Raw genomic sequence first — 22,126 nt, 5'->3', positions numbered from 1 at the left:
CTAATTCGTTATGGTACATCACTCGAAGTTGAGTAATCTAAGTTTGGATACAAAGTATATGTGTAGATATAAAAATGACTAGTATTGTATTAGCCTTGGTGTATTATTTAAATCCTAAAAGTAATAGCATTTTATTTTAATCTTACAGATATATACAACATTAGGAAGTGAATGGGGTCTTCTTGGGCCCTTTAATTTGCCCAAGCCTAATCAAGGTGATTAAGGAATAGCCAAATGGGGGGTTGCCATGTGGACTGAAATGTTGGGTTTGTAAGAGAGGTGTAAGAGTGGTCAAAGGGTGCACTTTTTCCCCCAAAAAGGGGGGGGGAGGCAATTTTGCAATTTTCGGACCTCCATAACTTCTACATACAAGCTCCGATTTGAGCGGAGATTATAGATCCGTGATCTACGCATCAAGAACTTTCCATAGATATGTTACATGATATGGTTTTGTCCGCTAGATTTTAAATTCCATTTTCCCCCCAAAATTCAAATTCGAATAAAGTAGCCGTTTTGAAGCTTCTAATTAGAAAACGTTTCTTCTTAAGAGAAAAGGTTTGACTCCTTAAACTGCCAAATAAAAGGGCCCAAGAAGCCTTCCATTGAGGTCCTAATGAGAAGGGAAAGACGAAGATAACATTGCTCAACTAGAACATCATCATGAAAGCCCTACTAGAGAGATCAACTCTCATGATTCAAATGCTAGAAATAATGAAGACAACATGGTGGAGGTAGATCACATCGATGATTCGACTTTGCAAACATCTTCAAGGCCTTCAAGTGATAGGACTAAAGAGACTAAGGACATTCCTGATTTGCAAGTTAATGTTGAGGTTAGTGAGGATAAATATAAAGTTAATGAAGAGCTTTAAGAGACTTTTGCAACCAAGGAGAGACAAGAAGAGATTGTCGAACAAATTGATGAGGCTACATATGCTACGAATAAAGGGAAAATAGTTGAAAAAATTAACGAGGCTACATATGCTACGAATAAAGAGAGAATAGTTGAAATCAAGGACTCTGTGGGCAGAGGGTGCCAAGAAAACTAAAGGTAGATCTTTTTTAATAGGATGTTATTTAAGATGATTTATTCAGCAATTTTGTGTGTTAAAAAGTATGTTTCTCAGCGAGAGTTATTTTTGCAGGTACAGCTGCTTCTAGCAATCACAAGTTAAGTGCGCAAGAAATAGAGCAACGTGTTGAGGAGCTACGTTCCGATACACAAAAGAGTAGGCCTCTAGGAAGTTTATATTCTTTTGAGAGAGATGGAGATAGATTAGTATTTCAATCTTCACCAATCAATAGGGAAATGCAATCAAGTCTAGGAGCCATCGTCATAGATGAGTATGGGAGCATGAAACGAAAGTAAACTTGTGGATGTTTTGTTGTAATTAGCTCTCATTGATAATATAGGATCACTTGTTTTAACATTGTTAAGTATGTAAACACATTAAAGTGTTATCATTCTTTTGTATTGTATGCAGAAAATATTCCTCGTGCAATCACCATAAAGAAACATGCACTTATACTTGATCTTAATGGAGTTTTACTCAACAAGGAAGAGAAGAGGCATCCACAAACAAATTGTATTCGAATTGATATTGGTCGCACCACAGTTGTTATTCGCCCCGGGTGTTTTGAATTTTTGGATGAGATTTGCCTGTACTTTCATGTTGGTATTTGGTCCACCATGCTACACAAGAATGTTTGTACCTATGTAAACGCTCTTGAACAGTATGCACATAAGAAATATCATTTCTTTATGGTGTGGGGACAAGAAGAATGTTATATCCATAATCTTCAAAAAGTGTATAGGCCAGATAAGCCTATTGTTGAGGCTATGTTTAAACCTTTACTCAAGGTTTGGAATCAGTGCCAAGATATTTGCAATCAAAGAATACATTGCTTATTGATGATAGCCCTTTCAAGGGATGTGTTAATCCAAAAGACAACTGTCTCTTCCCTGAAAGTGCTTGTTAAAAGTGTGTTACAAAAGAAGGATTTTGAGTGATCAACGTGCTATTGCTTATGCTACTCGCTTGGGATATGATCGTGGTCATCTCATAAGTGGAGTTGCAGAGCAAAAGCATACATATCAAGGCTACAAAAGGCTTACTTAAGCTTATGGGTAGGATAATGTCTGGTTTCATTAAACATTGAGTGACAGTATAATCAGATTCCAACCTAACCCATACTAGTTGTTGCTGCAGGTTGAAGGAAACCATTTCTGAGGTCTAAACGTGCAGTTTGAAGTATGGGATCTGCACAAATATCAAGACTTGTTGGGTGCAGAATGTTTGGAGCATTTTGTACTAAAAGCCCATAAGATAGACTTAGGCTTTGGCCAAAACAATGTGCTTTAGATGGGTTTAATTTTTGAATTGTACGAGCCAAATCTTTACACTATTGTATCAAGCAATCAAATGCCTCTAATTTTACTGTCATTCGATTATCTCTTTTGTCAATATTTACAATTTGATTGCAATGAAGATGTGTTTGTTTTTTATTGAAGATATTGCCTTGTCAAGGTGTAAGGCTATGAATATCATAATTTAATTTGGATAGACTCAATTATCTCAACAGTGAAAATCTTTTATACATCATATTCAATAAATTTGATAAAATTTAGCATTGACAATATACTCGCTCTTTTATTTTTTTGGTTGAACTAATGAGGTATTGGAGCGTTTGTCTATGAAGGTTTAAGACCATCCATATCATGGATGAATTTATGTTGTTGGCACATAATATATTTATTTAAAATTTTGAATGTCCATTAACCATACATTTTGTTTTCAACAGGATATGTTGAAGCATATAGATTTGATTTCAAGTGTACAGAAAACTTACTATTGAGGTGGCACCAATCATTGGTGACTCATGTACCTAGAAGCAAAAGAGTTCCACCACCCCCAGATACAATAAGGAAACAAAGAAGAGTATTGATACTTGAACTCAATGGTGTTTTACTTAAGACCATTGAGATGCAACATGGTGATGTATGTCTAAACTGGGCCAAACATATGCATCTTGTGGAAGAGAATACAAGTGTTTGGCATTTGATTCGCAAAGATGCATTCACTTTTCTTGATTTTTGTATGCAATGGTTTGAGGTATGGATCTGGAGTACTAATAGGCTACAAAGGACTCAACGCATTCTTGAGTTGTGCTTTCCTTGGCACCATCAAAAGTTTAAGGTCATAGCAGGGCAGGCAGCATGTCAAAAGACGGATCTTCTAATTGGATATCGATTTGTATACCACAAAAACTTGGATGTAGCATGGAGAATTTTTCATGACCTGGATGGAAATAACACGCTAATTTTTTATGATACCCTCTACAATGTAATGTGGAATATGCCCGGAACCTACTTGATTTTTCCAAAGATGTGGAATCAAAATATAGAGGAGCTTCAAAGTTTTTTGGAGACAACAATCATCAGTGCATGGTTACTTGGTTGGATTTATGCAAAGAACAAACGGGAGTATACTTGCAACACTTTAGTAAATGAAGCAGCTTATGATAGAGAAACTTTGTATGTATCGGAGCAATACATGAGAAAACACTATGTTTGAGATACAATTTGTACTCAATTATTATCTTGACAAAGTGTCTAACAAAGGATTTTTGTCTTCGGATGAATTATAAACTTGAATGTAACAATCTCATTGAAATTTGATTGCTTCTGGTGTTTCTAAACACCACACTCTTTGGAGATCCCTCAATTCTAAGGTTCCTTTTCCAAGTGTTCTTTGGCATTATTATCCCATGTTTTTACTTCAATGTCCCTCAAATTTGAGCATATATATCATGATTTATAATCTTGATATAGTGTCTAAGATGGGTTTTTATCTGTGGATCAATCGTAAACTTAGCACATTGTTACTGTCATTGAGATTTACTTTTTGTTTTGTTGTTTCTAACACCACACCCTTTAGAGATCTCTCATTTCTAAGGTTCCTTTTTTAATGATATTTAGAATTCTTTTGGAAAATTAAATAAACCCCATGTTTTTACTTCAATGTCTCAAAGTGGAGATAGTATTTAACATTATCTTCTTCATATGAAAGGTGTTGTATAATCTCAATTAAGTTTAGTGTCATGTTTCCCTTGTCCTTCCAATATTGTTGCATTGACGTATGTATCTATACAACTACAAACAAATACGCCAAATAGTTATGTCAAGATATAATCTAATGGCACAAAGAGTGCACCAACAAATAGATGTTAGCTCAAACTACACAAAAATACCGAGTTTCCAACCAATCCTATAAGAAATGGGACTCGAATAATTTCCAAAATTCCTAAATTTGTCTTTTAAGTTCTACTAGGATTTCTTGACTGACGAGATTATTGTCATCACCCAACTTCTTTTTTCAATCTACTGACATGAAAAACTGGATAAACTTTAGAGCTTTCTAGTAAAGCTAACTTATAAGCAACACGACCTACTTTTTTTAAGTATTGTAAATGGGCCACAATACCTTGGAGATAGCTTCGAACTTCTCCCTGTTTTCAAAGATTTGGAGTATGCAAAAACCTTTAAAAACACTTTATCACCTTCCTCAAAGATGATTTGTCTGCATAATGTTTAGCACAGTTTTGTGCTCTCTTAACATTATCTTTCACGATTTTCGTCATCTCATGGAGATCCTGAAGAAAATCTTTAACCTTTTGTATCTTTTCTTTCTCGAGTCCAACGGGCATGAGGACTCTACACTAGACCCTCATGCTGAATGTCTGGTATAGTTCTAGCAAATCAATATGGGCAAATACGCATCCAACTGGTTTACTTCTTATTTATGCTCGTAGCATATCCTTTTGTATTTGATTGACTCTCTCGATTATACCATCACTATGGATGATTAATCGTACTCAAGTTTAGCATAGTATCCAATATTTTGAACACAGTATGCCAAAACAACTATTAAACTTTATATCACTATCGCTTATTATATTAGCAATCAACCCACATATATGTGACTAATATACTCAATGAATAGCCGAACTAACTCTAGCATATTCACTATCTTTTTGTTGGAATGAATCAACACCTTTTAGTCAACCAATTCCCGATTATCCAAACCGAATCATGGTCTCTATTCATTGAGGATAATCCCTTAGAACTCTCGAGTTCTACATCTTACTCGTTGTCTGACCATATACTTTCCTTCCTTTGGCCAAATCTTTATATTTCAAGTGTCGACTAGCTTGAAATATCATTGGATGAGAAACTTCTCAAGCTGGTACCAGTCAGCCACTTTTGATTACCTCATCCACATTATCTACCAAGTGTCCCATACCACCTAGTAATAACAAGATACTTTTAGCAATCTGCTATTGCAACTAGACCCTCTTAAATGTGGATGTTCTTTGGTCTAGCCAATAACTCCTTTTCTATCTAACTAATTAAAGTGGGACAATGTCATCTCGGACATTGTTTTTATGGTAGTCGTAAGCTTAACAATTCTAATTGGAATGGTGAATAGGGATCCTAACATCATATCTACCATCTAGGGAATCATGTCACTTATCGGACACTACCCTCTTTATGAGACTTACCACACTAGTGGTTGTGCCTTTCTCGACAAGGGGCCACTATACTTTAGGATAAGTACCATCTTATCACTATGGCACACCACACATGGGAATCATGTGGATCATCAATGCCCTACCCCTTAAGTGATTACAAGTAAGCACTCTTTTCTTTAAGTTGAAGGTCAAACTCTCGGCAACTCTATTCAACAAGCCTTTCGACGTTTCAACTTCCTTTATCTATATAGCCATTTGATACTCTCAAGACCAAAGGCTATTTCAAACTAAGTACCATACCAATGACACCACGGCCTTAACGTATGCACCATAGCATATGATCCTCATTCATACTAAATACTTTTCTTGGACCTTGTGTCCAACTTCTTACGAAATAGGTTTACCATCTTACAAAGAATAGTTCCTATACCATCATTAATCATATCCATTTCCATCACAAAGGTTTTACTTGCATTGATCATTCTATAGCCAAAGCTATCATAAGCTTCTAGAAATAGTAATATTGGGGGGACTTTCCCCTTCCCTTAAAGTTGATATGTCCTTTGAAAAACTAATAGATAGAATTGCGATTAAAGTGGAACAACCAAAAGAAAGGAACCCACTTAAACTGCAAGAGTGAAAGTTTCCTAAATACATATAATCGCATGCTGAAATTCTGTGTGGTGAGGTGATCCAAACATAACATCAAAAGGTAAGTTTTCATTTCAAATAAATGAGAAACCATGTAAGAATACAACAAAAAGCACAAATTTTATGGTGACCATGCAAAATCGAAATCTTTTGATGGTCCACAGACAACATTAATCTTAACACTTCATTGCTTTAGTAAAAGCATCAAAGGACATTAAAAAGTAAAAAAAAATCATAGACACCAAAAGATGGTCTGTAAAAAATTTAGAAAGTACCATAACTTAAATTCCATAGAGTCAACAAATAAATACCTTCCCATCACTTCGGACTAACTATAAATAACATCAAATGATTTACAAACAAATTACTAATAGGACACACAAATAAACTTGCTTGTCCTTTCCCTTTTCTTTGGTTTGTGAACCCTCACACATGTCCAACAAACCAAGCTTAAGGCGGTGGGATTTATTATGTCCCTTGCCCATGCAATAGAAACTTAGATTCTCTTGCTTTGTTTTCTCATAGTCCTCTGACCTTAAGAAGCACATCGGTCCCTTAGTTTTCTTAGCTTGATTACTCTTTTGCATAGGTCCTTGTTGTTTCATCGAACCTTGAAACATAGGACCACGTGCCATCATAGACGACTTTTGTGTATCAACTACACGCTTGCCTTTGCCGACTGTGTCGTCAAAGATTTGGGTGAACTTAATCTCTTTCTCAAGCATTTTGGTTTTGTTTTACTTTACTTGATTCTTATAATCAACTTGAGAATGACTTTCCCTATAGTTGCCGATGTAATGAGTCAATGTGAGATTACGCATCCCACAATGATTCCATGCATCCCAATTTTGTTCTATCTCATTTTCTGGGTGGGAGGCCTTCAAGCCTTTAGAACGGTGGCGGTGTCTCATGAGATAGAGACCCACTAACATTCACCTAGTCTCTAGGGGCAATAGGAACGTTAGATGTCCCTTCCTCCCCGTGAGGAAAAACATTCAATGTTCCTACCTTAGACACAAGTTACAGGAAGGATGTCCTCAAACTTTTCGGGATTTCTTCCAACATAAGAAGAATCCTATCATACTTAGCCTCTAGGCTAACCATACGAGACTCAAGAATTTTGAACTAAGTCAAATAATAGTTTACACATAAGCATATCAAACCAAAAGAGTGATGACAAAGCATAGCTTACATATTAAGCAACTATAAAATGCTGGTCCTAAGTGCTCAAACACGTCATGTAAAGAATCCATACATAACGTGACTACTCATGAATGCCTTCAGCCAAAAGTAAACTACTTTAATCCAAAGAGAAAAACAAACATGCGACTTACCTTTCTCTTTATCCTTGTCCATACCGACAAGCTAAGAGATACTAAGACCTAACCTGAGCACTTTAAAAACATAGATTCTCTTTATGAGCCCCTTCTAAACTCTCATATGAGAAAAACTAACTCAAAACTGCTTGCTACTTAGATGGATTTGAACCTTTATGTTTGTCGTTACTTCTTTGATCATACAGTATGACCAAGACAGTATACAAGGAAAGAACTTTTACATGCATGACATTGATGAATGTTGCATACATTAAATATACCTCTTTATGTGCATAAAAACACACCTTATTCGCTTTCTTGTATGCGAACATGGGTGGTTGCAAGATGAGGTTATCTAGTTTCATGTAGTGGGTGCCCTTGTCTTTAGCCAGAAAACATGCATTTTTTCAAGAAGAATAGCCAATCTCTCCTAGTTAGCCAAGGAGTTTCACTTCAAGGTCTTCTAATGAAACATCATATGCAAAGTTGGGCACCTAAAACTATAATCTGATCGAATATCCAATAATTGCAAATCCCCTTTTCTTTGGGAACCAAAATTGCATACAGGCCCTGTCGAAGGTTTAGACAAGTACAGTGAATGTGAGTAAATTACCTATAACTTTTACATTATTACTCATATGATGTTCCCACTTTGCATATCACAAATACAAAAAACATAGAGCTTAACTTGATTTATCGAGTAATTTTTTATGTGTTCTACTATTTATTATTTAAAAGGTATTATAATTGTTAAAAAACATACTATTTTATCCTCCCACCACATCTACCATTTAAAATGCTCAAATTGTATGGATCTAGTGATGATGAGATTGCGAAATATTGAATCTTTCAATCTAAAAACTCTAGGGATCAATACGCTTGTTGCCATGAATTTATTAAAAAAAGTTTGGCTTAATTTGAGTATGGGAAGGTCCATTTTCAATCCTCCCAAGTGAAAATTCCCATATTCTGTCCACTCTCCCCTTTTCAAGTCTAAAACCAATCCTAGTTAGGTTTGGAAATCTAGGCTTGGTAAACTTCAAAGCTTAGATATCATTCCATGTGTGAGGCTTGCGTAGGCACAAATCTTATATATGCATGCCACTTTATGTCCACATGAGCTTCGAGAGGATCCACATAAGCAGCTTGCCACCTCACCTTGCCACCTCCACCCTCCATGTCAACATGGTCAACCTAGTTGACTCCCCACCTCATCATCCTAGTCATCATTAATGCCACCTCCACCCTCCATGTCAACATGGTCAACCTAGTTGACTCCCCACCTCATCATCCTAGTCATCATTAATGCCACATCTTCTTGCCACCTTTGCATGCCACCTCGCACTTGGTGACATGGCATGCCACATCATGGAATTGCCACATCAACCATAATAGTGCCACATGTCAAGAGAATGCCACGTGTCATGCATGCATGTGACATGTGGCACCTCCTTCCCACCTCCCCTTTTTTTTCAAAAACATATTTTTGAAAAAGATAATTTAGTAATTTAGAGAAATAGAATATAGAATTTTAAATAATAAAATATATATAACTTATTAAATAAAAGAATTTAAAATCACTAATTTTAAAGGATTATATTTTGGAATTAGATCAATAATATTATTATTAAAGTTCATATTATTCAATTAAAAAAATAAATTTTTAAGTTTAATATTTCTTGAAAATATTTTATGCAGAATAAACCTTTGAATAAAATTTGAAAAAAATACATTATTAAAAAAGTAGTTATATAATTATAAAATAAAAGATATATTTATATATCTAGTAATGATAAATATTTAGACTTGTTAATAAATATTATTAATAATATTAATTTTTAAGTGGATAATAGTTTATCTTTAATTATCTTTATGTTTATCTTAATTATCCAATCAATCTTAGATAGGAAATCCAATGAGATTTGAAATGGATAACCTATTTTTCCTATATAATCACACATCTCTAGTACTATCCCACACTTATCTCTAGTACTATCCCATCATTGAGCCTTTATAATTTTTTCTCTCTTAGCTTCCTTGAGAATGGGTTCTCAAAGTCATAGGAGTCGGAAATGTGATAGGACTAGACTTCCCCCCGTCCACTAAGTTCAAGAGGAGGAGAGGAAAAGAGAGAGTGGAGAGCACGTCAACGAGCAACACCTTCCGTTGGGCGATGATCCAAGCCTTGCTCCTCCTCTTCCACTTCCTCTCCCTCCGCCCTCTTCCCCCCCACTACCCCTTAGTTTAGATAATCCACATGAACCTGCCCTTCCTGAGTCCCCTTCTCTTCTACAAGAACCCACCCCCCCTCCTTTGGGCGCCCATCGTGTGGATAGGAAAGAACTATCAAAGTCAGGGGCACATCGTCGTGCCCATGCAATCTTCCATTCCTATTTCAAAGACCTCACGCCTTCATCACACAAGCATGTGTGCTTGATGCTTTGATTGATCTGCTGCGCCCAACATGGCCAATTGCAGGGCGCTTTTCGACATTGGAGGTCGAAGAGAGAGGAGAGCTGGCATGGCGGTGCTACAAAGTGTTCGTCATTCCTATATAGTTAACAAGAAGAGGAACTCTGCGGATGCTTTGGCTGCTCGACGGGCTATTGTGGCAGCCATAAGTAGCTCCCAAATGAAGGGTAAGGTTAGTGCCACATCTCGATCCTTTCCATAGCACCACACACACTTAGAGTTGGGTCTATTAGACGACAAAGTTTAGATGCCAATGAGGTTGGTGCTTTGTGGGCAAGTAGTGGTCGTGTAGCTAGGCATGATCGCCTACTAGATGAAACCACTAGAACCTTGATAGAAAGTTTTTGGGAGGAGAATTGTCGTGCCTTGCCAGTTTTCAAGAAAGCTTTGCGTAAGAGAGTGACAAGAGGAGTGTTCATTGAGCACGATGCTTGCTTTCTTGAAATGACCCAAACTGAGTTGTATTCTCAGTTTGTGGCTTCGTATCCAGAGCTTAAAATTGGGCAAAGGTCATTTGAGGGGTGTAAGCCTTGGTTTGTGAGGTACTCACATCAGCGTGACACATGTTGTTGTCGCTCGCCACTATGTTGAGTTCAAACTTTTTTATGATGTGTTCCATTCTCTTAGTGGACATAGAGAGTTGCCTCGTAGTCCTCGTGATTTCATCCACCACTCTCTTTTGTGTGCACGCATGGAGGATGCCCAGTTCCATAGGATGCCTTGTGTGGAGAGCAATTGCACATCATGTGGTTCACTTGCACATCTACATATGGTAGATCTTGATGCAAGTGACCAAGAGATAGTGCCATGGCAACGTTATGAGTATGTGACACACCAGCTCTAGAGTGGTGGTAGACAGTCCAAGAAGTTACAGCTCGTGGACAAACATACACCACGTTGTCACTTCACAGCCACATTTAGGGAGCAGATCTACCCCTATATACAGCACAGTCATTGTGCCAAGTGGCAAGATCATCAGTTCCGAGCATGCCTCGCAGAGTTTCCTATTGGTGTGGTCGTCTCTGTGATTGATTTTGCAAAGAACTACACCTTCACACCTTTTCAGGGATACAATCTGAGTATTCCTTCTCTCAGAGCAGGTAATGGTTATATTTCATAATATTTGTTTCGTGTTTGAGCTATATTACTTATTTGATTTTTTGTGTCCTAAACGTCTGTATTGCTTATCTCACCAGGTTGCTATTATGGTCCATATTAGCTATCGACATTCAGAGGCTCATGTAGAAGGGATAGCGAGTATCCCCAAGACCCGTGTCATTATTCGAGAGTATCATTTCTATATCAGTGATGATCGTTCACATGATGCACATTTTGTGTAACATTGTTTTCGTCTCCATGACAATTTTTTATTAGGAGATTGTGGGATCATACGTGGCCAGCAATGGTTTGGTCGGATGGTTGTGGCGCACAGTTCAAGTCGTTCACGACAATTCTATTGGCTCTACAGGTAGTACTTATGGTTCTCTTATATTTGCAATTAAACTAAATTCACTAGAACATCTTAAAGAAAACAATAACTAAGACTATCTTTTATGGATTTATAGGTGGCATGTGCAGTCTAGTATCCCAGTGATTTGGTCATTCTTTGAGACTGGTCACGGGAAGGGAGAGCATGATGGTGCGGGTGCATGTGTGAAACGTACCCTGAGGCGTCATCAGCTATGGCAGGATGCTCAGTGGTTTAGAGATGCGGGCCACGTAGTCGAGTGGTGCTCCCAACATTTGTGTGGGAGTGCAACATCATCGTATCCCAAACGTGATGCTCGGATTGCCAGGAGAATTTTTTGACATGTGGATGGTGGCATGATTGACCGTAGAGCCTCCCATGATTGTGACACAATACCTGGCACCTTGGGCTTACATTCCATCAGGAGCACGTGCATGGCGGCCCCCACGATTTACACACGACGGTTTGCATGCTTCTGTGAAGCATGTATGGATGGCGATTGGTCACATTGTGCCTCGAGAGGATGGGCAGATGCATGGATACAGACACTCCTCTCCCCCGAGCATCCTTCACATCCAGTGTTGTCTGATGAGCAAGCACACAGGTCCTGAGTTCACGGTCAGTTATGATGACTTGACAAATTTGCTACAGGAGGGTGATGTATTTGCTGTTATTGCCAGTGAGGGAAATAGCGAGGGAGTAGACTACTATCTGATGAGTTGCACTAGGCCAAAGTGCATCCTTGACCAGGATATAGTGGATGATCATGGGTTTTCTTTTGACACCCATAGTGTGATTGTGGCAAGCCAGTTCTACCAACAGATTCAACTTCATCGAGGGAGTCTTGAGTTCCAGCAGTGGACGTGGGAGTTAGAGGCATTTCAGTTCTCTCATCTAGTGGTTGCTACCAGGCTCACTCTTGATCGAGTACAAAGCCGAAAACATAGCTCTCACCCTCATTTTCGGCTTCGAGTGGATGACCATGAGAGCATTCTAGAGCAGTTGAGAGCTAGAGAGGGTGCTGCTGACTAGATCTCTATCTTGATAGTGACTAAACTCAGACTAGCTGGGTTAGCTCACTTACATTGTACTTAGATTTTTTGGGAGTGCCTAGTTGGGGTAGCTCATTTTCAAAATACCTTGATCTTTTGAGTTAGTGGCTAAACCCAGAGTGGCTGTGTTAGCTCACATTCTAATGTACTTAGCTCACATTCTGATGTACTTAGTTGATGTTTATATCATTATGAGTTTTTTCATTATTGAGGATCATTGCATTTTAGTTGATGTTCATGGTTTTTTGATTTTTTAACACTTTGGCTATCATATCATTTTGTTGAAAATCACAATCACCATATTGTTTGTTGAAAATCACCAAACTTTACAAGCACTGGACGCTAATTACTAACCCGAACATGCTCCGATCATGACCAAACTTTGCAACAAGCATGTGGGGATGGGCCCCTTCCACATGCTTGCAAAGTTTAGTTCCCATTGGAGCATGTTTGGGTACGATGGTATGGGGAAGGCCCGGATTTTCCATGGCCTCTTAAGCACCAAGAGACTTGAAAAATCCACACTGGCCGCTAATTACCAATCCAAATATGCTCCGATCATGATCAAACTTTGCAAGCGTGTGGGGGTGGCCCCTCCCACATGTTTGCAAAGTTTAGTCCCCATAGAAGCATGTTTGGGTACGATGGTATGGGGAAGGCTCGGATTTTCCATAGCCTCTTAAGCACCAAGAGACTTGAAAAATCCACACTGGCCGCTAATTACCAATCCAAACATGCTTCGATCATGACCAAACTTTGCAAGCATGTGGGGGCGGGCCCCTCCCACATGTTTGCAAAGTTTGGTCCCCATCGGAGCATGTTTGGGTAGGATGGATGGGGAAGGCTTGGATTTTCCATGGCCTCTTAAGCACCAAGAGACTTAAAAAATCCACACTGGCCGCTAATTACCAATCCAAACATGCTCTGATTGTGACCAAACTTTACAAACATGTGGGGGTGGGCCCCTCCCACATGCATCAAAGTTTGGTTCCCATTGGAGGATGTTTGGGTATGATGGTATGGGGAAGGCCCGGATTTTCCATGGCCTCTTAAGCACCAAGAGACTTGAAAAATCCACACTGGGCACTAATTACCAATTCAAACATGCTTTGATTATGACTAAACTTTGCAAACATGTGGGGGTGGGCCCCTCCCACATGCTTGCAAAGTTTGGTTCCCATCGGAGCATGTTTGGGTGTACGATGGTATGGGGAAGGCCCGGATTTTCCATGGCCTCTTAAGCACCAAGAGACTTGAAAAATCCACACTGGTCGCTAATTACCAATCCAAACATGCTTTGATCATGACCAAACTTTGCAAGCATGTGGGGGTGGGTCCCCCCCCACATGCTTGCAAAGTTTGGTCCCCATCGGAGCATGTTTGGGTACGATGGTATGGGGAAGGCCCGGATCGTACCCAAACATGCTTCGATTGTGACCAAACTTTGCAAACATGTGGGGGTGGGCCCCTCCCACAAAGTTTGGTTCCCATCAGAGCATGTTTGGGTACGATGGTATGGGAAAGGCCCGGATTTTCCATGGCCTCTTAAGCACCAAGAGACTTGAAAAATCCACACTGGCCGCTAATTACCAATCCAAACATACTCCGATCATGACCAAACTTTGCAAGCATGTGGGGGTGGGTCCCCCCCACATGCTTGCAAAGTTTGGTCCCCATCGGAGCATGTTTGGGTACGATGGTATGGGGAAGGCCCGGATTTTCCATGGCCTCTTAAGCACCAAGAGACTTGAAAAATCCGCACTGGCCGCTAATTACCAATCCAAACATGCTCCGATTATGACTAAACTTTGCATACATGTGGGGGTGGGCTCCCCCCACATGCTTGCAAAGTTTGGTTCCCATTGGAGCATGTTTGGGTACGATGGTATGGGGAAGACCCGGATTTTCCATGGCCTCTTAAGCACCAAGAGACTTGAAAAATCCACACTGGCTACTGCTAATTACCAATCCAAACATGCTTCGATCATGACCAAACTTTGCAAGCATGTGGGGGTGGGCCCCCCCCACATGCTTGCAAAGTTTGGTTCCCATCGGAGCATGTTTGGGTACGATGGTATGGGGAAGGCCCGGATTTTCCATGGCCTCTTAAGCACCAAGATACTTGAAAAATCCACAGTGGGCACTAATTACTAACCCAAACTGCTCTGATGGGAACCAAACTTTGCAAACATGTGGGGTGGGCTCCCCCCCACATGCTTGCAAAGTGTGGTTCCCCCCATCGGAGCATGTTTGGGTACGATGGCATGGAGATTTTCAACAAACAATATGATAGCCAAAGTGTTAAAAAATTTAAAAAAATTAACATCAACTAAAATGTAATGATACTCAATAATGAAAAAACTCATAATGATATAAACATCAAATAAGTACATCAAAATGAAAATGAGCTACCCCAGCTAGTCTGAGGTTAGTCACTGCCCATAAATCTAAGTACAATGTAAGTGAGCTAACCCAACTAGTCTAAGTTTAGTCACTATCAACGGCAACCCAATCAAAATCGTCATCTCTAACTGCTGGTCGACGTGCGCGTCGAGGCTACTGTGCACGTCGAGGAGGCTGTGCCGGCTGTGGGGGTCGTCAAATGTCTACGGGGAGGTCTGCCCTACTATAGCCCTCTCCCTCTCTCTACGTCGTGCTACTACAAGACGTCTCTGTCTGTAAACCCAAAATCTATAATCAGCAATGGTACGTGTCTGCCACTCTACTCGTGTAAGCTCCTCTGCTGTAATAAGGACACGCTGCTCATGAGAAGCAGCAGTGCTGCTAGCACCATCACCCGAGGTGCCACTAGGACCAGCACCACCCACACGCTCGTGATCTAGCTCTCGTGACTGGTATGCATCAAACTCATGTGCACTCCACTCAATCTCTGGAGGCACCTCAGGCTCCTGATCTCTATCATCGTCAAGTCCCAAGTCAGTATAGCTGAAGTAAAATCAATAGGCCTGCCAGTCCTAGCATCTACTCGAACGAGGCCTAGGTGAAGATCATCAATTCCCAAAACTCTGTATGTTGCTAGGTCGACGCGTGCACGGCAAGAGGGACATGCTGAGAAGCGTACTAGCTCCTGGGTGATGCAAGACAAATGGAAAAAATGTCCACATCCCATGGCATATCCACCAGTATTATCAATGTCCTCGATACATAGAGAGCAATAGGCATCACGTAGGAATGGTGGTGCATCGTGAGGGAGAGGTCGTCGAAAAACCTCTCTAACAAATATAAAGGCACTGTAAGACACTGTCACGTCTGAGGTCATCGAAAAACCTCTGTAACAGATATAAAGGCAAGTAAGGCACTGTAAGGCACTATTACAGAGGTCGTCGAAAAGCCTCTATAACAGATATAAAGGCAAGTAAGGCACTGTCACGTCTGAGGATCTGTGCAGAACTCTCGAACATGCTGCATCAACTGCTCTACCCTATGCTGTGCAATCCACTCCATAATCTAGTGATGTTGCGCCTCAGTCCGAGCCTACGCAAAAAATTAAAGCATAAAAATAATTGATTAGTCTCTCTCATTAGGTATTACTTAAAGAAATTTATAACTTAGGACCTTAATTATAACTCTTTTACATGCAAGAGAAACCTACCTGCTGGATGTCAGACTCTCTCACATGTTGTGCCTCTGCAGTAGCTGCCTCTGTCGTCTGTAATGCAGCTCTAAGTTGGTCGATCTCCGCTCTCGCCTCTATCAACTCTCCTGAGTGAGTCTCTCAGTGGTAGGTGTGGGACCCTACGTGACACAATCAACCATGTCGCTTATGTAAAAATATAGAAAAGTACATATAAACATGTAAATAAATAACTAAAAAAACTTAAGAAGTAATAAATATGTAAATACCTCGACATTTGTCGTCAATATCGATCGTGAGAACAAGTGCACCACGTGCTGGATGCTCTCCGTGGTACTCCGTACATCGATGCCAACCTAGGTGCCAAGAGCCTCGATTGTCGACATAGGCACAAACGAAAGATCTATAGGAGCTACACGAAGGGCTGGTGGAGGCCGCCTACCCTGGTCCTAGAGACGGCCTCGGCCAGCACCACCACGCGGCCGTGTATTCCAGGATTTATTGGTGTATATAGCAGAGTTACACTAGCTTCTCTCTCTCTTTCATCTGTGTATTGCTCTCTACAAAAGTTGTCTTCAATTTTGTTGTGCATTCTGACATGGTATCAGAGCCCCACGTGGCTTGAAGCTTGGAGACAGTGGGACGCCATGGGTTTGTTGATTGAGGTGCTGATTGGAGACTATTTTGGGTTGTACGGGACTTGGAGATCGGGTAGAAGGCGGCCACCGTTGGGCACCCACCTTGCATTCTATTTGCAGCCTCTTCTTCTTCTTTTTTCCCACCCACCCTCCCTTCACAAGACCTTGTGAACCCTTGAGATGGCTAAGAAGCACGTGAAGATTCCGACACTCCCCATGTTCCCGGTGGACCACCAGTTGGACGGGAACAACTACGGCATATGGAAAGTAATGATGGAATCTGTTTTGGAGTCTTATGACTTGGCTGATTTCATTATTGTTGGGGTTCCATGGCCGGAGTTGGAAGAAGGGGAGTTACCCTCTATTCGGAGGGAATGGGAGGCACAGGCACAGTTATGGGATCGTGTTAATGCCCAAGTCCGTTCTTTCATCTTCCTCAATTGCATGCATATGACGCTGGCCAGAGGGATTTGGCAGCATTTGGCTTCTCTTTACAACAGGGTATCACCCATGAAGAGAATCTCCTTGGAAGTTCAGATGCGGGTGATGAATCCTGCAAAGTCGCGAACGACGACGATGCGGGAGCACATCAACAAGTTGCAGGCTCTTCAGCAGGAAGTTCTCCAGGCCAGGTTAGAGATATCATTAAGGATATGGCCATAACATTGTTGTCACATTTGCCCTCTCAGTTCTCAGTCTTTTACTCCTCTTTGATCACCAGTGGCAAGCTCATCACCATCACATGGGAGGAGCTTGTGCCCATGGTCTTGGACCAGGAAGAGCGATTCACGAAGCCTTCACAGGGCGGAGGTCCTAAGGCTTTGACTGGCCAATGATCGAAAGGCCGTAACAACAACAACAAGGGCAAAGGAAATTCTTCACCAGAGAAGTCTTCTAAGAAGAAGCCCGATTCAGACCGAGAGAAACTGAAGGCCGAGAGGACCTGTAATGATTGTGCGAGAAAGGCCACTATTGGAGGAAGTGTCCCAAGCAGAGTGTTGATTCTTCAGCTTCAGCTGCAAAGACTCCAACTTTTGTGCACTTGGAGATGTTGGACACTGATGCTTCATCGTCTTAGAGCGAGGAGGCAATTGGCTTCACCGCCAAGGATACTTGTGGGAATGGATTCTTGATAGTGGTGCTTCCAGGCACATGAATCCTTCCCGTGACTTCTTTCAGGATCTGAAATGGCAGTTGGGTCGCATTTTCATTGGCGACAATTCCACCATACCAATACACAGTGAGGGCCAGATGGAGATCATTCTCGATGGCAGAGGGGGGAAGCATTCCTCTCGTGTTCTTTAGTCCCCACACTTGGTTTTCATCTATTGTCAGTGCATGAGGTGTGCAAGACTAGCTTCTGGATGGAGTTTGAGGAGCATTCTGTTGCTCTATGGGACCACAAGACTGGCCAGGTTGTTTGGGAAGGCGGCGTGGAGAATGGTATATACAAACTCTCCGCACTCTCCTCTTTGACAGGCTCTCAGATTGGTGATTTGTGGCACTTTTGGTTTGGCCACTTGAATGTGGATGCAGTGCGGCAAACTTTCCGGGACCAGATGGTGGTTGGCTTGCCAGATGTTGGCAGCAGGCAAGGACACTGTAGTTCTTGCATTCGTGGTAAGTAGCATAGGGAATCGTTTCCGAAGCAAGTTTCCAGGCGAGTTTCAAAACCTTTGGAGTTGGTACACACTAACTTGCGTGCACCTATGCAGATAGTATCCTTGGGAGGTTCTTTGTATTTTATGCTGCTTGTTGATGATTGTAGCAGATTCACATGGGTTTCTTTCCTTTCACACAAGGACCACGCTTTTGCTCAGTTCAAGGAGTTTCATGTGATGGTGGAAAAAGAGTCTGGCTTGCAGATTAATACTCTTAGGACTGACAAAGGAGGAGAATTTTCTTCCAATGCATTCGTGCGGTTTTGTGCGGAACATGGCATCAAGCGAGAGCTGGCCAATATAGGTTTGCCATCAGACAATGGAGTAGTTGAGCGCGTAAGAATAGGACTGTGGTGGAGATGGCCAATATAGGTTCGCCGTCAGACAATGGAGTAGTTGAGCGCGTAAGAACAGGACTGTGGTGGAGATGGTGAGGGCGATGTTGGAGCATCGTGATCTTCCTCGTCCACTTTGGGGAGAGGCTGTGGCTACGGTTGTCCATATCCTCAACCGTTCTCCGACGACTTCAGTACCAAACATGACTCCCTTTGAGGCCTATTTTGGCAGGAAACCTAATGTCTCCCATTTCCGTGTGTTTGGGAGCGATGCATATGTTCACATTCCGAAGAAGCAAAGGGGAAAGCTCGACTCAAAGTCCCAAAAGCTTATCTTTGTGGGATATAACTCTCTTTCCAAGGGATACAGGTTGTATGATCTAGAGAGGAACGAGGTTGTCATCAGCAGGGATGTGGTTTTTGATGAACATGTTCCGGTTTCCACTGTTGATGAGCCGCCACTTCTTGGAGACCCAGATGATTCTGATGATGATTCTCAGTCAATTGTTCCAGCTCGATAGCCCCAGACATTTGAGGAGGTTGAGCCCTCAGTTGGAGATGAGCACCCGCACAGTAGAGCAGAAGGCTCTGCATTCTGTTCGAGTACCCAGGTGGTTGGTAGACACCCTTCGGGAGTCTGGTGTCACGGAGCTTCCCTCCGAATGGACCACAGAGGATGGACCTCGAAGATCACATAGATTTCATGATAAAAGTCCTTCAGCGGAGCTTTTATTACAGGTAAACTATGCTTTGATGTCCCGTATCATGCGAGACAAAGAGCCCACTTCCGTCAAGGAAGCCCTTGCACAAGATATGTAAGATTCCTCCCCAGCCTCTCAAAATGTCCAGCATCTTCCCCTGTAATCAATCCCTCTTCAAAAATATAAAAGACTTGTTTCTAACTGTTTTAACCTAGAGAGAGAAAATATTCTAGAGAGAGAATATTCAGATTTTTAATATTTTTGGATAGAAAATTATCTCATCTTATTAAAATAAGTTCCCCTGAAACAGAAATTCAAAAAGAACTTTCCAATGTGCAATTGGAATTAATTGGAAATGGGTATAAAGGACCTTAGCCTAAGGGTCTAGATTTTCAGAAATTTTTGGATTATGGTCCAATTAAGGTTCCTATGGGCCAATAGCATCAATCCATGTGTAGGGAGGAGATAAATCCAATTTGAAAAAGAAGATACCCAAAAATGAGTAAATGCTCACATAAGATGAAGAGTTGAAAATGTATAAGGTTTATTAGTAAAAAACTATGAGCAATATTAAAAATATGAGATATTTTGGGTATAATGATTCCATTTTGACACATATGTAAGGAAGGGGAGTTCTTTAAAGGATGTGCATATTTCACATAAGATGAAGAGTTGAAAATGTACAAGGTTTATTAGTAAGAAACTATGAGCAATATTAAAAATATGAGATATTTTGGGTATAATGATTCCATTTTGACACATATGTAAGGAAGGGGAGTTCTTTAAAGGAGGTGCATATTTCACATGCTTGAATGAGTTTTAAACTCATAAAAATTGAGATATTTCATCTCTCCTCTCTCCTAATTCAAGTCTAGTTACAAAAAGTTAGCTCAACTGACCTAAAAATGGTCAAAAATTGACCAAACTGAGTTGAAAAATTCTAAAATCGGTTTGTTTGGTTAGGAGCTCAATTTTTCCTATAAATAGAAGCCTCCCTTGTTGAAAAAAAATATATAGTGTTTATGCATCGTTACTCTACTCCACCTAAGCCAAGAACTGTGAATTCATTAATAATTCACTAGTTTTTGGAGCTTCCCTCTTTCTTCAATCCCCATTGGTGGCTCCATCAACATACTTAACCAGTTGATTGGTTGGGGGCCTCTACCGTGAACAAAGAATCAAGCAATTTGTAAGGTAATTAGTGAATATTGATCTTTTCTATAATTTCTCAATGTTTCTCTCTTCTCAACCCCTCTCAAGCTTGAGAAGCTTAATTGGTATGGTTTTTAATTGCTATTGAAGTTAATTGATGAATAGTAGTGAAGAGTTACATAATTTGATGAATGCTATTGAAGTTAATTGATTAATGATAGTAAAGAATTACATAAATTTCTATTTATGTTTAAATTCTAATGGTTTTTATGTAATTTCTCTCTCTCACTCAAGAAATGGTCATACTCATGACCCATTCTCAATCCAAATGAAGTTTTTCATAAAGCTTTTCCTTAATCCAAGATTAAGCTATGCTTGAGGCCAAATTAATGGCTTTTTTCTATGCTTTTAGTTTATGTATATTGATGATTCAATCCATTATGGATTAATGATCCAATTAGAGATCATTTTAATTATTTCCTTAATGATAAGCTTTATCCCTTAGAAAAATTGAGATTTATCAGTCATAGCAGTGGAGCTATGGCAAAATTTTTATAAAAATTATGCATAAAATAATTTCATTCAAAGCATAAAAAGAGGACTTCCTACCATATTCTAGGAATTATCATCCTAGATTAATTGAAAGAATTTCATTATAATCATGGAGAAATTAAATTTTTATATTATGCATAAAGGATAAGTTTTTATATCAAAAGTGTTATTTTTACCATTTTTATTTTCATGCATAGAAGTATGCATAATGGATAAATTTTTATATCAAAAGTGTTACTTTTATCATTTTTACTTTCATGCATAGAAGTATGCATAATGGATAAATTTTTATATCAAAAGTGTTATTTTTACCATTTTTATTTTCATGCATAGAAGTATGCATAATGGATAAATTTTTATATCAAAAGTGTTACTTTTATCATTTTTACTTTCATGCATAGAAGTATGCATAATGGATAAATTTTTATATCAAAAGTGTTATTTTTACCATTTTTATTTTCATGCATAGAAGTATGCATAATGGATAAATTTTTATATCAAAAGTGTTACTTTTATCATTTTTACTTTCATGCATAGAAGTATGCATAATGGATAAATTTTTATATCAAAAGTGTTACTTTTACCATTTTTATTTTCATGCATAGAAGTATGCATAATGGATAAATTTTTATATCAAAAGTGTTACTTTTATCATTTTATTTTCATGCATAGAAGTATGCATAAAGGTTAAATTTTATATCAAAAGTGTTACTTTTATCAATTTTTATTTTCATGCATAGAAGTATGCATAAAGGATAAGTTTTTATATCAAGAGTGTTATTTTTATCATTTTTATTTTCCTGCATAGAAGTATACATAAAGGATAAATTTTTATATCAAAAGTGTTACTTTTATCATTTTTATTTTCATGCATAGAAGTATGCATAAAGGATAAATTATTATATCAAAAGTGTTACTTTTATCATTTTTATTTCATGCATAGAAATATGCATAATGGATAAATTTTTATATCAAAAGTGTTACTTTTATCATATTTGAAT

Source organism: Cibotium barometz, chromosome 15 (genome assembly GCF_041138505.1).
Source record: "Cibotium barometz isolate CiBa-2024 chromosome 15, ASM4113850v1, whole genome shotgun sequence".
Classification (NCBI taxonomy): Eukaryota; Viridiplantae; Streptophyta; class Polypodiopsida; order Cyatheales; family Cibotiaceae; genus Cibotium; species Cibotium barometz.
The sequence above is the reverse complement of the archived record's forward strand: the minus strand, read 5'-3'. Positions refer to the sequence as shown.